The following is a 12,169-nucleotide window of genomic DNA, read 5'->3' on the forward strand; positions in this document are numbered from 1 at the left end:
TTACCTGCACCATTGTTACCAGACACTGTTATAATGAGGCCCAGCGGGTCTAATATCCACAACAAATTGATAAGATTCACTATATTGGAAGCGGGCATAGGAAAGTTAGGTTTCTATTACTGAGATTTGTCTTTCGAAACGGTTGGTCATCCATCGCACAGAGACAATGGAAACTCAATGCACAGTCTAAGCAAAGTTTTAATTAATGTTTAGGCAAGTGAGGATGGCAAGTGTGCTGCATGCTACACGATTAACGATGTCAAGGATGAATGTTCAATTTGACGCAAAGAGTAGACATTGTATGTGTTAATTGTAACTGGAATTCATAGTTAACAAATGTATGCAATGTCTATATTATATTAAAAAGTGGGTACTGATATATATTTTTTTATTCTCAATTTTACACTGTTACATTGTACGGATGTGTGCCTTTCATGGGGTGAGTCGTCCAGTTAACGGCTTCTTCAGCTGAAATTGGACAATACTAGTGAACAACGCATCTGTGATAACCATTATCTGGGACAATGGCAGCCTATAGATTATGAAAACATGCAGATGTGAAAGTGTTGCATTTGAAACTGAAACCACTCCGTTCTTCTCACTAATGGATCGCAATGTCCGTCGATGCAAAATCGGTGATGGAAAATAAGAACTTTCTGTGAACAGTACAAACACTGTGATTAATCGATCGCTGAACAGAATTGCAATTATAGGATGTTTTTGTGGACATACTTTCCTCTTTTCAGCATTATGACAAAAATAAAAGTACTTGCTTTCATTCCAATTATCACTGTATTCTTCAATATATACGTTTTTATCATTTTTGTGAAAAGAAAGAAAGGTTTTGCGTACTGTGTGGATGTGTGTGTTTATGTTCCTGGGTCTGTGTTAGATAACGGTATGACGTGGTGATGGCAGGGAACGTTTGGCTACGGTGCCCACCAATGTCATTAAAATAGGTGGAGCATATTGTTTTGACTAGTGATGTCAGCTTTAGCGACGTGTGATCTGTATGGCACTTGAACTTAGGTTGATAGATCAACGCATAATATTTTCACAAGATGGCGGTGCCCAGGCAGGTGTTTTTCGCATGTATGAAAGTGAGGAAAACTAAGGTAAGATGCATAGACTTTTTTTTAAAGATGATAACATGTCTGAGTGAACTACCACTTTAAGCAACAGTGTATGTTTTTACAAGTCAATCAATCAGAGACATTGGAGGTAATCCTATTATGCCCTAAAATTCCCTTAACAGCCTTCATCACTTGATACCTTATCAAACAAATTCATGCATCAACAACAAATGATAAAGCCTCACCTCAAATCAGCAAGCCAATGCATAGAGAAATAGAAAATACAGGAGAAAACACAGACCTTCAAACAACCTCTCCCTCAATCACCAGAATTACACTATCAAACAGACAAACTCACAGAAGCATCTCACATTTGGGAATTTGCATTGCTTACACCTTATATTACGAAACAGCACTTTGCTACCATTTGCCGCTAGAGCTGGAATCACCAACCCGATGCAACACAGAACCTACTCAGCTTGTTTGAGGAGGAATGAAACAAACAAAAGTCTTCTAATGGCCATCCCCACAAAAATGTACAAGCAGATTGATCATCCACAATGGAGCTGTAAGGAAATGGTAAAAAACAGGCGCGTACTCATCAACGCCCTTACTATTCCAAAACGTTCTTCTGACATCCATGATCTACTAAGAAAGGAAAAGAATAGATGTACTCTTTATCAGAGAAACCTGATTGTCGGGATAAATCAGCAGTTATACACAAAGCCAACCCAACAGGTTACAAGATCAAGTTTTCCAACAGAACAACCAAGAGAGGAGAATTTAATGCACTTGTCCACAGAGATACGTTCAAAGTTAAATCACTATTCTTGGCAACATTCCAGACTGTGAATCACTCATCTGAACCTACTTAGCCTCACACATCATAAGGAGCTGCTTCTTTCAAAATACTATATGATACATAATTCTGTACCTAAGCATCACACACAGAAACATGGCAGTTACCACACTTGTACTGTCAAGACTAGACTATGCCAAAAGCCTTTACCTTGGACTCCTGGAATATCTACTCAGCATACTACAACAAGCCCATCTACAAATGGAGGCTGTTCTTACCAAGCACAACATTCTTGGCAACAGGCATGCTCATAGCACTGAGTGTACCCTCCTAGACTTGAAATCCAACATCTTTAAAACCTTTGAAAAGGGCAAAATGGCAATGCTGGTGTTGTTGGATCTGTATTCACTTTTTGACTTGGTGGACCACACAATACTAGCAGACAGATTACAGAATACAGCCTCCTTCTCGTCATCTGCAACGAAATGGCTCAAGTCATTTCTCACGGATCGCAAGGTCTTTTTAAAGATGTAATGTTAGAGGTGCTTCTAGTTACTTGCGGGATCACACAGGGGTTGTGCGTGTCTCTGACACTATTTAACAACTTTATGGTACCATTAGTCGATCAATTGGACAGTGAAGGCATTGTGTATGCTAATTACGCAGATGATATGCAGTGTCTCATCCCCTTCACTGGACATCATGCTACGGACTGCCTCGCTGTAATACCATTTACGGCTTGTTTCAAACCTGGATACATACTAACGACATTGCTTTAAATGATTCTAAAACATAGCTCATGGTTATGGGAAACACAGCGCGCACAAATAAGGACGCTCAGCCAAGAATATCAGAGCTTTGAGATTGTGGGATGCCAGATCACTACCCAAACCAAAGTCAAGACTTTAGGAGTTATACTTGACCAGGAGTTGAACATGAAGGTGCATGTCAATAGTCTTGTTTCAGGAACATCCTATCACCGTAAGGTTTTTGCACATCTTAGACCATTTCTTAATGCGACTAACTGTGTCACTGTGGCGCGTACTATTATAGGAGCAAAACTTGACTACTGCTCCAGTCTACCGATGGGCATTGTTGAAGGCAAACTTACCAGCCTTCAGGTTATTTAGCACAATGCTGTGCGCATCGTTGGAGGACTATGCAAGACAGGCTATGTGTCGGCAGCCTGAATTGCCTTACACTGGCTACCAATCAGTAGCAGAACCACCTTCAGAGTACTAAGCATGTAGAGGGAGAGCCCCAGGTATCTGTCAAACAGTATTGCCTATCTTCCAGCTCAAAGAGTCCTGAGATCGAACAATGCTTGCCTCCTCCTTACATCATGTGCCAGATTGTCCCTCATAGCACAAGGTTCTTTCCCTTATAGAGCACCAAAAATCTGGAACACACTACCTCCTCACCTGAGATCATGTTCCTCGCTTGAAGCTTTCAAATGAGGACTGAAAACCCTGTTATTTCATTAAATCTCTGTATTACTGACACCTACATTCTGCTCCAGCCCCACACCATGTATGGCAGCCTTTGTGTTTTTTTGTGAATCTGCCATTGTCAAGGGGCCCCTTTTCATTTTGCTCCACATCACCCCATCACTTTGCACACCGCACTGGCTCACAATCAAAAGAATGATTAATTTCAAAACAGCAGGGCTGTCAATCGGTCAAAAGGAATTTCATACACTACCTACCATCAAGAGCACATCTATACAGCAAAAATGCACTAGTAACAGTGGCAAGCTTCAACCAGAAACAACATAGTGGATCCTCCTTCTACCTCTTACTATCAACCCAACTCTGGAAACCTGTGCATGTTGCATGGAAACTACTTCCCCTTCGGGAAAGAACTGAAGACATGGCTGTTCAGCAAACACCACCATGAGACGGGTCACGAAATCTAGTCAATTGTCGCCCGCAGATAACCAGCACCCAAACTTAAAGCAACAACGCTCCTTGCCATTGTAATATCTCCATAATGGATGGAAAAATTGCCTTATCATACCAGGAACCTACGAACACCATGCTGACTAAGACAATTGAAATACGAACTCCTTTGGGTCCGACCCCATGAAACCGAAAGAGACTTCAACGAATATTACTACAAAACCTCTTAAACTGCCTTAAACATAACCCTGGAAGACACCAACCACTCCAGTCCTAACGGGCACCTAACATCCCACCCCATCTACATGTACCCTCATTTGTTTACCCCCTTCTAAAATCTCACCACATACATTATTCTCCTACACATGTCCAACCTTACACCACATACACAAATCACCCATACATGGCCCCACAGGTCTATCAGTGCAAAAGCATAACACTAAGTTCTCCTTTTTTGCCATATCAACCCCCCCACCCAACATCAGCAGCTTACCCAGGCCCAAAGCGCTTTGCCCTATCAGATCTAGGGCCTTCCCCTCCAGATAACACATTCCCAAGTGCCACGTGCAAACCCATAGAAGCAGAATGCAGAATGGCACTCAGGACTCTGTACTTTCGACTTGCACTCATCAAAACCAAATGTTCTGCATTTGCCTGTCCCACTAACCCACTACCAGCCCACCTCCCTTTTTAGTTTGGGATACTAGGTGTCGCTTGCAACACCCATAAATAGCCCAAACTACTGAATTAAAATGCTGAATCATGTGTACGTATAGAAGAGGGCTTGTAAGAGGGCTTCTGACAAGCGGTATACAAGAATGACATTTGAGGAGGGACACATAAGGCCTCATTATAACTATGCCTTGCCGGTAACAACGCTGCCTGTAAGCATACCGGCACCGCTGTTACCGGACCGGCACAGTACGACTCTGCAGGCGGGTGTCGTTCCGCCTGCCAGGGGCAGACTTGGCGGGCAGAACAGCACCCACCCGTAGAGTTTCACGGAAGCACGAGCACCGTAATTAACGGTGCCAGTGCTTCCGTGGTCCCCATTCCCATTGAATCCTATGGGACTCAATGGGAATGGGGAATTACCAGCGCCTGACTTCCCAACCACTGGGGTTGTAGTTTTTTTCGGGGCTGGCGGCACCCGCTGGTATTACTGGTACGGGTACCCCCAGACTCGTAATGAGGCCCATAGTGTGTTAGATGTTGTTTGGTTATTGATCCCTCCCATTCCTTGTTGCTAGCCATACTAATCCCTATGGCTAATCCCAACCATTCCTGCCCATCTCGGAACTCTTTGAGCACTGAGCTCTTCCATGCAGGCGGTCATGTTGGATAATGTTTACACATGCGCACTGCATAAGTACCGTGCAGCCAGTTACAAAGTTATTTATTTCTCTCATTGGATATAATAATGAACATTATCTCACAAAAGAAGAATTCTGTTGTGTAAAAAAATGTGTCACGAACAGTAGCAAAATGTGTTATTATTTGTATTAATTTACTATGTGCTTGATGTATTTACCTATTAATACAATTCTTTGCACCAAAGGGTGTAATTATTTTCCAAAAGCCACATGTGAACTTCTGAAGCCCTGTTTTGTGGCAGCTCATAGCATTACTAATGGATACCATCTTTTGAGTAAGCTTAGGTATTTGGCAGCAGCAGTATGAGCCGAGCAGAGAGTCAGCCGGAAGCGCCTGCTTGCCCGCGCTGTGTAAACTGGGAGAGAACTAGCCGTTGTGGCTGCCTCTATATCCTGTTCCCTGGCGTTTGGGAATGGCTGCTACCTGCCCACCAACCCTGCAAGGAGTCTCGGCATCACATCTGCCATGCTCCCCACATTCATAAAAACAAAATAAAATCAATTCCCTTCTGTAAATTAATACGTGTTATTAAATCACAGGATCCAGCCCTAGACAGATAATCAGAAAGCTGCGTGCCCGTCCACATAAACACACAAAGCATGCTTGTTTTCAGCTCGTGTGTCATGCGGCAGGAAAAGTGTTGCCCAGGCCCACCACCAACACGCGCATTCAAGGCGCAGCTAGGTAACCCGCCATGACAGCTCCAAATGATGGAACGACGTGTGTGCTCCCTTTGCTCTAAAATGTTCATAGTGGAACATGCTTACCCATAGGGGCCATTGGCGCAATAGATAACGCTTTGGACTCCGGATCGGGAAGTTGTAGGTTCGACTCCTACCTGTCTCTTGAGGAAGCACATTTTTTTAAATTTTACTTAAACCCAATTGTAATTGCCTAGTCTCAGTCTTTTCCCTAGCCTTGGCTGAGGTACTGAATGCATAAAAATGAACGTCGTCTGCAATCATGGTCTTGAAGGGCGCCCTTCTTTGCTCTAGCCTTCAAATTCTTCCAGCAATGTTTGAAATGCTAGACAGTCTGTTTCCAAACGTGGTCCCAACATTGCTCTTTGAACAGACATTGGTATGCGCCTCAGACCCATGCCAATAGTCAGGTCTTCTTGCAAGTCCTGCCTCGTACTGAGGGCATCGGGAGCTTGAAACATGGACAGACAACATGGGCCCCCAAGGCCATGATGGAGACAAGGTGGGGAAATCCAGGATTTGCTCAAAATATAAATGAATCAGAGACAGAATCAGGGAAATATATGGGAAAAAAACAGGATGGCCTTGTGACAAAGGTGAGAGTTTTAGCCCTGGCTAGTTGTGCTCGAGTTGCAGGCAAAGAGTTACCCTCTCATCTGAAAAGGCAGAGTGGGAAGGGCCTAACGGATCTGTCGTGCAAGAAGGTTCCTGCTTCAAGTGGTCTTGGTAGCATAGCAGGGAAGGCACTGGCCATGCGAGCACCAAGGGCAGGGGCTTGAGCCATTTCAGGGTTGGACAGCCACCTTTTGCTAAAATGTCCAGGAGAGTCCTGCAATTCATTTTAGAGGCGTGTTAGTGCCGGGGTATGCCTAACACTTTGCTGCCCGTCTTGCCATCTGAAACCTGCCAGTTGCCCCCAAAAATGCAGCATAGTGTGGGTGTGAATATCTGCAGCTTATTGGCATGGTTGATAATAGTTCCTGTGGTGTTCCTGAAGTGTCTGCAGAAACAAGCCCCTGACCAATTGACCTCATCAGCCTACCCCAATAAATGAACGCAAATCCTGCTTTTAAATAGCTGCCAACTTTTCATGGCATTTCTAGATATTTATGGAAGACGAATGGCTTTAGAGACAGTTCCAAATTGAAGAGTAGCATTATTTTCCAACGACTATGCAATGTGGGGCGGGGGCATGGACAGCACCACTCTTTTGTGGAAGGTGATAGCCCACGTGCAAATGGGGGGACACCAGGACTGAGGTAGCAATGTTTGCGCTCTCTTTATGCATGGCTTCAACTATCTGACTATTTTTACTTTAAGCAGCGCCTGGTACAGCAGGAAGGTCATTTCACCACAATGCCAGGGGTAGTGGAAGTGACATCACACGATCCTTAACCTGTGATGACATCACAGGAAGTGATTTCATTTTACCCCACCCTAAAGTGACATCACAGAAAGCGATGGAACACAACCTTCTCCAGCATTGGGTCTTTCATAGATTCACATGCTTGATGTTCCTCGTCGTCAGACTGGGAATCCTCAGTGATAAAATTATTTATTAAATATATATATATATATTTTTAATATACATCCATTCTTACATAGAGAATACATGGTAAAACCCCATTATGGCATATGAGCCATTCCATTGTGTAGTCCCTCCACCTCACTTTGGTCCTTTATGGCCACAACCAATGAGGTGTTACGCTCATCTGGTATTCACAGGGACGCCACCCAGCCGGGTTACTCGCTGGTATGCTTCTCAGCTTTGCCCTGATGTGGTCTGCGGGGAAGGTTCTGCCTGAAAATACAGGAGGACTTTGTTCAAGACTGACCGACTGGGGTAAGTATCCTCCCTCCACCCCCCATATGATTTCAGTTCCTCTGGTGCCCTCTCCTCACCTTGTGGTAGAATTAGGCGTGCTCTCCGTCCTGCCTTCTTTGCAGGGGCGCGTTGTCTTTCATGGGCGAGTGCGGTCCAGTTATTTCACTGATGCTGGCCCGTTTGATATTGTTCAAGTAGGTCTTATTGCTGTTCTTTAGTTTTGTTGCTATCCTGCATGCCTTTCTTTGTTTAAAATGTCTCTTTTTTCTCCCTTAGGTATGCAGAGCTTCAGCGCGGCGAACTGGCTTGGTTGAGCCCCGCTGGTAAATGATGGCACATTAAGAGCGCTACGATGCGGTAAGTAAGCGCTATGCGCAGCAAAGTCTTGCCTTTGCTGACCTGTGTTTTCCTTCCTTGTAGGTCGCAGTGTTCTTCAGTGCGAGTGGAATGTCCGGAGTGGTGCAAGCCGAGAGGCGACCAGCCAGGTAAGCCTTTTGAGCAGTTCATAATTTGTAAATGTCTCTACTCATGTAAATGTCTCTACTCTGTCTAAAAGGCTCATAAAGGGAGGTGTTTTGTGCACTTACCTGATGCAGACCATGCTGCACGCTTCAGGCCTCCCTGAGACCTGAAAGGGACTATTTTTTCATATGGACTATTTTTTCACTCGGGCGTGGCCAGGGAAGGATACATGCCTAGTTGGGGAAGGATACATACCTGGGACTTCTTTGGAGGCTATTTAAGCCACGCCCAGACAGCAGCTCATGCTTCGCGTTGTTCTGCTTCCTGCAGCTTAACGCTCACTGTGTCTGCTCCTGCTCCTGGACTCCAGCCACGCCCGCCTCGAACCTGCAAGACCTGCAAGGAAGGAAGAGAAGAGAAAGGTGAAAACCAAGGACTATTTCAAACTTCTTACCTGCATCCGGAATCTTCTCGCCAGCATCCCTGAAGAAAGACTTCCATTTTAAAGCATTGCGTTGCTCGCTGCAGCGCCACGCTTCACTCACCTGTCCTCGAGACATCTCCCGGCTCCATCGCGGCTGTCAGCATCGGACGCCACATCTCTGCACCTAGGGGAGAGAGGAAGAAACAAAAGGTGAGCAGAAGGAACACAGAAGGAAAGCCTGATTAACAGCCATAATACTTACCGGCTTTTCTTCCACATTTCGGGTCGGCGCCGCCCCGTTGGCAGGTACCGTACCCCGGCCCCTATGGGGAAAGGACAAGAGACATTTCTGGGGAATGATAAGGACATTTAGAGGGATCGCCCTCATCACTACTCACCTCGGCAGTTTAACCCCTCGACGCATCGCCTTCATTCTGCACCTGAAATAAAGGACAGATCACAGGTTAGAAAGACAACATAAAGGGGGCCTCACTTGAACTTTGAACTTTCATACTTACGGCGCATCGCTCAGGAAAGTCAAGTGGATTTTGCCAGCGCCATTCTGAAAACCAGTGAAGTAACTGGACGAACACGCGCCCCTGCACCAGAAGCAAGATGGAGAGTTCATCCTTCCAAACCATAAGGTGAGCTTCAACCGGGGTTTGGAGGAAGTTAGAGAGGAACGAAGGGGGAAGGGGGAAAGGGGGGAGCTAGCACACTATTCTGCAGACTGTTAATCCCCTTTCTCATCTGCAGAAGGATATTCCTACGGGCCAGGCAAGCACGATTTGGAGGTCCTGTCCAATCGGTGTTCCGGGTCCTGCGCATCACGCTAGAAGAGGCCACAGCAATCCAGACTAGACCAGCGCCCCCATGGGAACCAGGTGAGCGTTACACTAGGCTACCACACCCAAAACACTAGACCGCATAGCTTGGTTCTTAGGAACCAAGCTATGTGGATGCCTCCATGTTGGCTGATAATACAATAAAGTAGTTCCTAAGCACATTGTTTTTCATGGTGTATGAGCCTGGCGCCATAGGCACCAGGACTGGTCCCATGAGGGCTTTTGAAGAGGATGCCAGGCTCTATAGGCCCGAGACCTGACTCCACCTGGCCAATGGGTTTGCCAGAGGGGTTTTTGGGCGAGGGTCGTGACATGAGGTGGCAGGGCTTAAGCTCTGCTCCAGGTAGCCATCTTCAGATTTTTCACTGCAGTCTAACAGACAGAAAGAATCCTCCAACTCTCTGAGCTTTCGAATATTTTCTCCTTTTTTGTGCAGTTTATATACTTGAAATATATTCTACTGCTTTCCCTTGCTTAGGGGCTATCTATCCTGAACTTTTGGGCTCCGAAAATCTTTTTCCTTGCCCCAAAATCATCGAATGAATTTCTCCTCAGCATGGCTGAACTTCAGGCTTCTAAGAAGCCTTCCCTGTTCAAGGACTGCACGAGGTGCAGGAAAAAACTGGTCTACATGAAGGATCCACATGACCACTAAATCTACTGCCTATACCCACATGACATCAATAATTGTGACATTTGCAGGACTTTGCCCACCAAAACCCTTCAAGACAGACACAGGAGACTTCTGTTACATCTAGAAGCCAAAGGTCTGTCCTCTGATGAGGAGTCTGCCAAAACAGTTCCTGTACTGTCTACTAAACCATCTGAGAGACAAACTTATAGGAGAAGGGCCTCTTCAGTGGAAAGGAGTTCCTCTCCCACTCAAAAAAGTAAGAGAAAGCTGGAAACAACATCTTCCATGCCTTAACTGGGCTCTGGAGGCCACAAGATACGACATCCTGAAGAAAAAAACACCTCCAAAGGTAAGGAGGCATTTTAAAAAACCGGCCGGCAGCTCTCAAATAGAACCAAGCACTAGACCAGCCGGGGCAGGCTGAAGGGCCCGAGAGACTAGCCCCAACTACTGTGAACTGATACACTAGGTGGCACCAGGATGGCATCCAAGTTGCCCAAAACAAAAGGGAAACAATCAACAATGGAGGAATTCACAAAAACACCTCAGTCAACGGAGGGAGCCAGGAATAGAGAAAGGAACCGCGCAACGATCAGCAGATCCTGGACGCGATTGCAGACCTGAAAATTGCATGGGAAACCAAGCTGGAGGCAGCCATGGTCGAACTCAAAATGTCACTGGACCTTAAAATTGGAGCGGTGCAAGAGGTTGTAAACCTACTGAGACAAGAGGTAAAGAAAATAGCAGAACGCACAGGCGAACTGGAGAAGGAAGCAAACTCAAACACAGCTGCCTGCGCGTCACACGCCTCGGAGATCCACATACTGCAGCAACAAGTGAGCAACCTGGAAAACAGGGCAGAGGAAGCAGAAGGACGGGCACGCAGAAACAACATACGCATCGTGGGGCTCCCGGAAGGAGAAGAAGAACCACACCCCACTGATTATATCGAGACCATGTTACTGCAAGAAATAGAGGGAGGGGCACTTACCCAGGGGTTAGCGGTAGAGAGAGCTCACAGAGCTCCGACAAGGAAACCACCACCAGAATCCCCCCCACCCTCGAGACCGATAATTGATAAAATCTTGAACTACCGAGACAGGCAGAAGATCCTGGAATACTTCCGAAAAGGGGGTACAATACAAAGGGCATCCGCGTCTATCACGGCGTAATTGGACTACACTCTCCTGGTGCAGAGGAGGCGACTGAACTATGGTACTGTGAAGAAGAGGCTGCGAGAGGCGGGCTGTAAGTACATGTTGATGTACCTGGCGAAACTGAAAGTGTTTCACAGGAACACAGCCCTTTTCTTTGAAACCCCAGAGGATGCGACGGAGTGGCTGGATTGACGGAATTGCCCATCGGGGACAGACAAACAGAAGGAGGATGGAACAGAGAAGTGAAGCAGCCGCTCCAGAGGCTGCGGTGCTGTATAAACTATGACATTGGGACTTGAATATAAGATATATCAAACGCAAGTTGGGAGACAAGTTAGGTCTTAAGTAGGAGAATACGGGCGCACATAATATAATGTAGCATGATTGTGGGAGATACAGCAGACCCACTCTCACACCCCAATAGTTAGTTTAGATAGGTTACCGGTAGTGTGGTAACCTCCTGCTGAGTTCTTAGTACCGGCAAGCCGAGATAGGACTAGATGCGGGATCGCCTGAGATCCAGGGATGGAGCTGTGCAACAGTTGGGGACGGGAGAGGAGTTGGGGAATTTGCAGTTTTATTTGTTTGGGAACAAGCTTACACACGCGCGCTCCGGTGCTTAAAGTGGAAAATTAGGAGGGTCTGAGGTGGGGACTGGGTATGGTTGAAATATGGGGGACCTTAAGATATTAACCTGGAATGTCAGGGGACTCAACAGTTACCTGAAGAGGAACAACATTATGATGTACCTAAGAAGGCAGAAAATAGATATTGCCCTAATACAGGAAACACATCTCACGAAAGAAAAACAAGAGGTGATACAGAGGAAATGGAAGGGGACCATCATAGGTGCAACATACACGGCTTATGCTAGAGGGGTGATCACTTGGGTGGCACCACATATCCCTTTCCAGCTGCTACAGACCACAGTGGAGGGGGACGGGAGGATGGTGGCAATACGGGGATTGATAGAAAAC

The sequence above is a fragment of the Ambystoma mexicanum genome, chromosome 3p, assembly GCF_040938575.1.
Source record: "Ambystoma mexicanum isolate Mex_15411 chromosome 3p, UKY_AmexF1_1, whole genome shotgun sequence".
Classification (NCBI taxonomy): Eukaryota; Metazoa; Chordata; class Amphibia; order Caudata; family Ambystomatidae; genus Ambystoma; species Ambystoma mexicanum.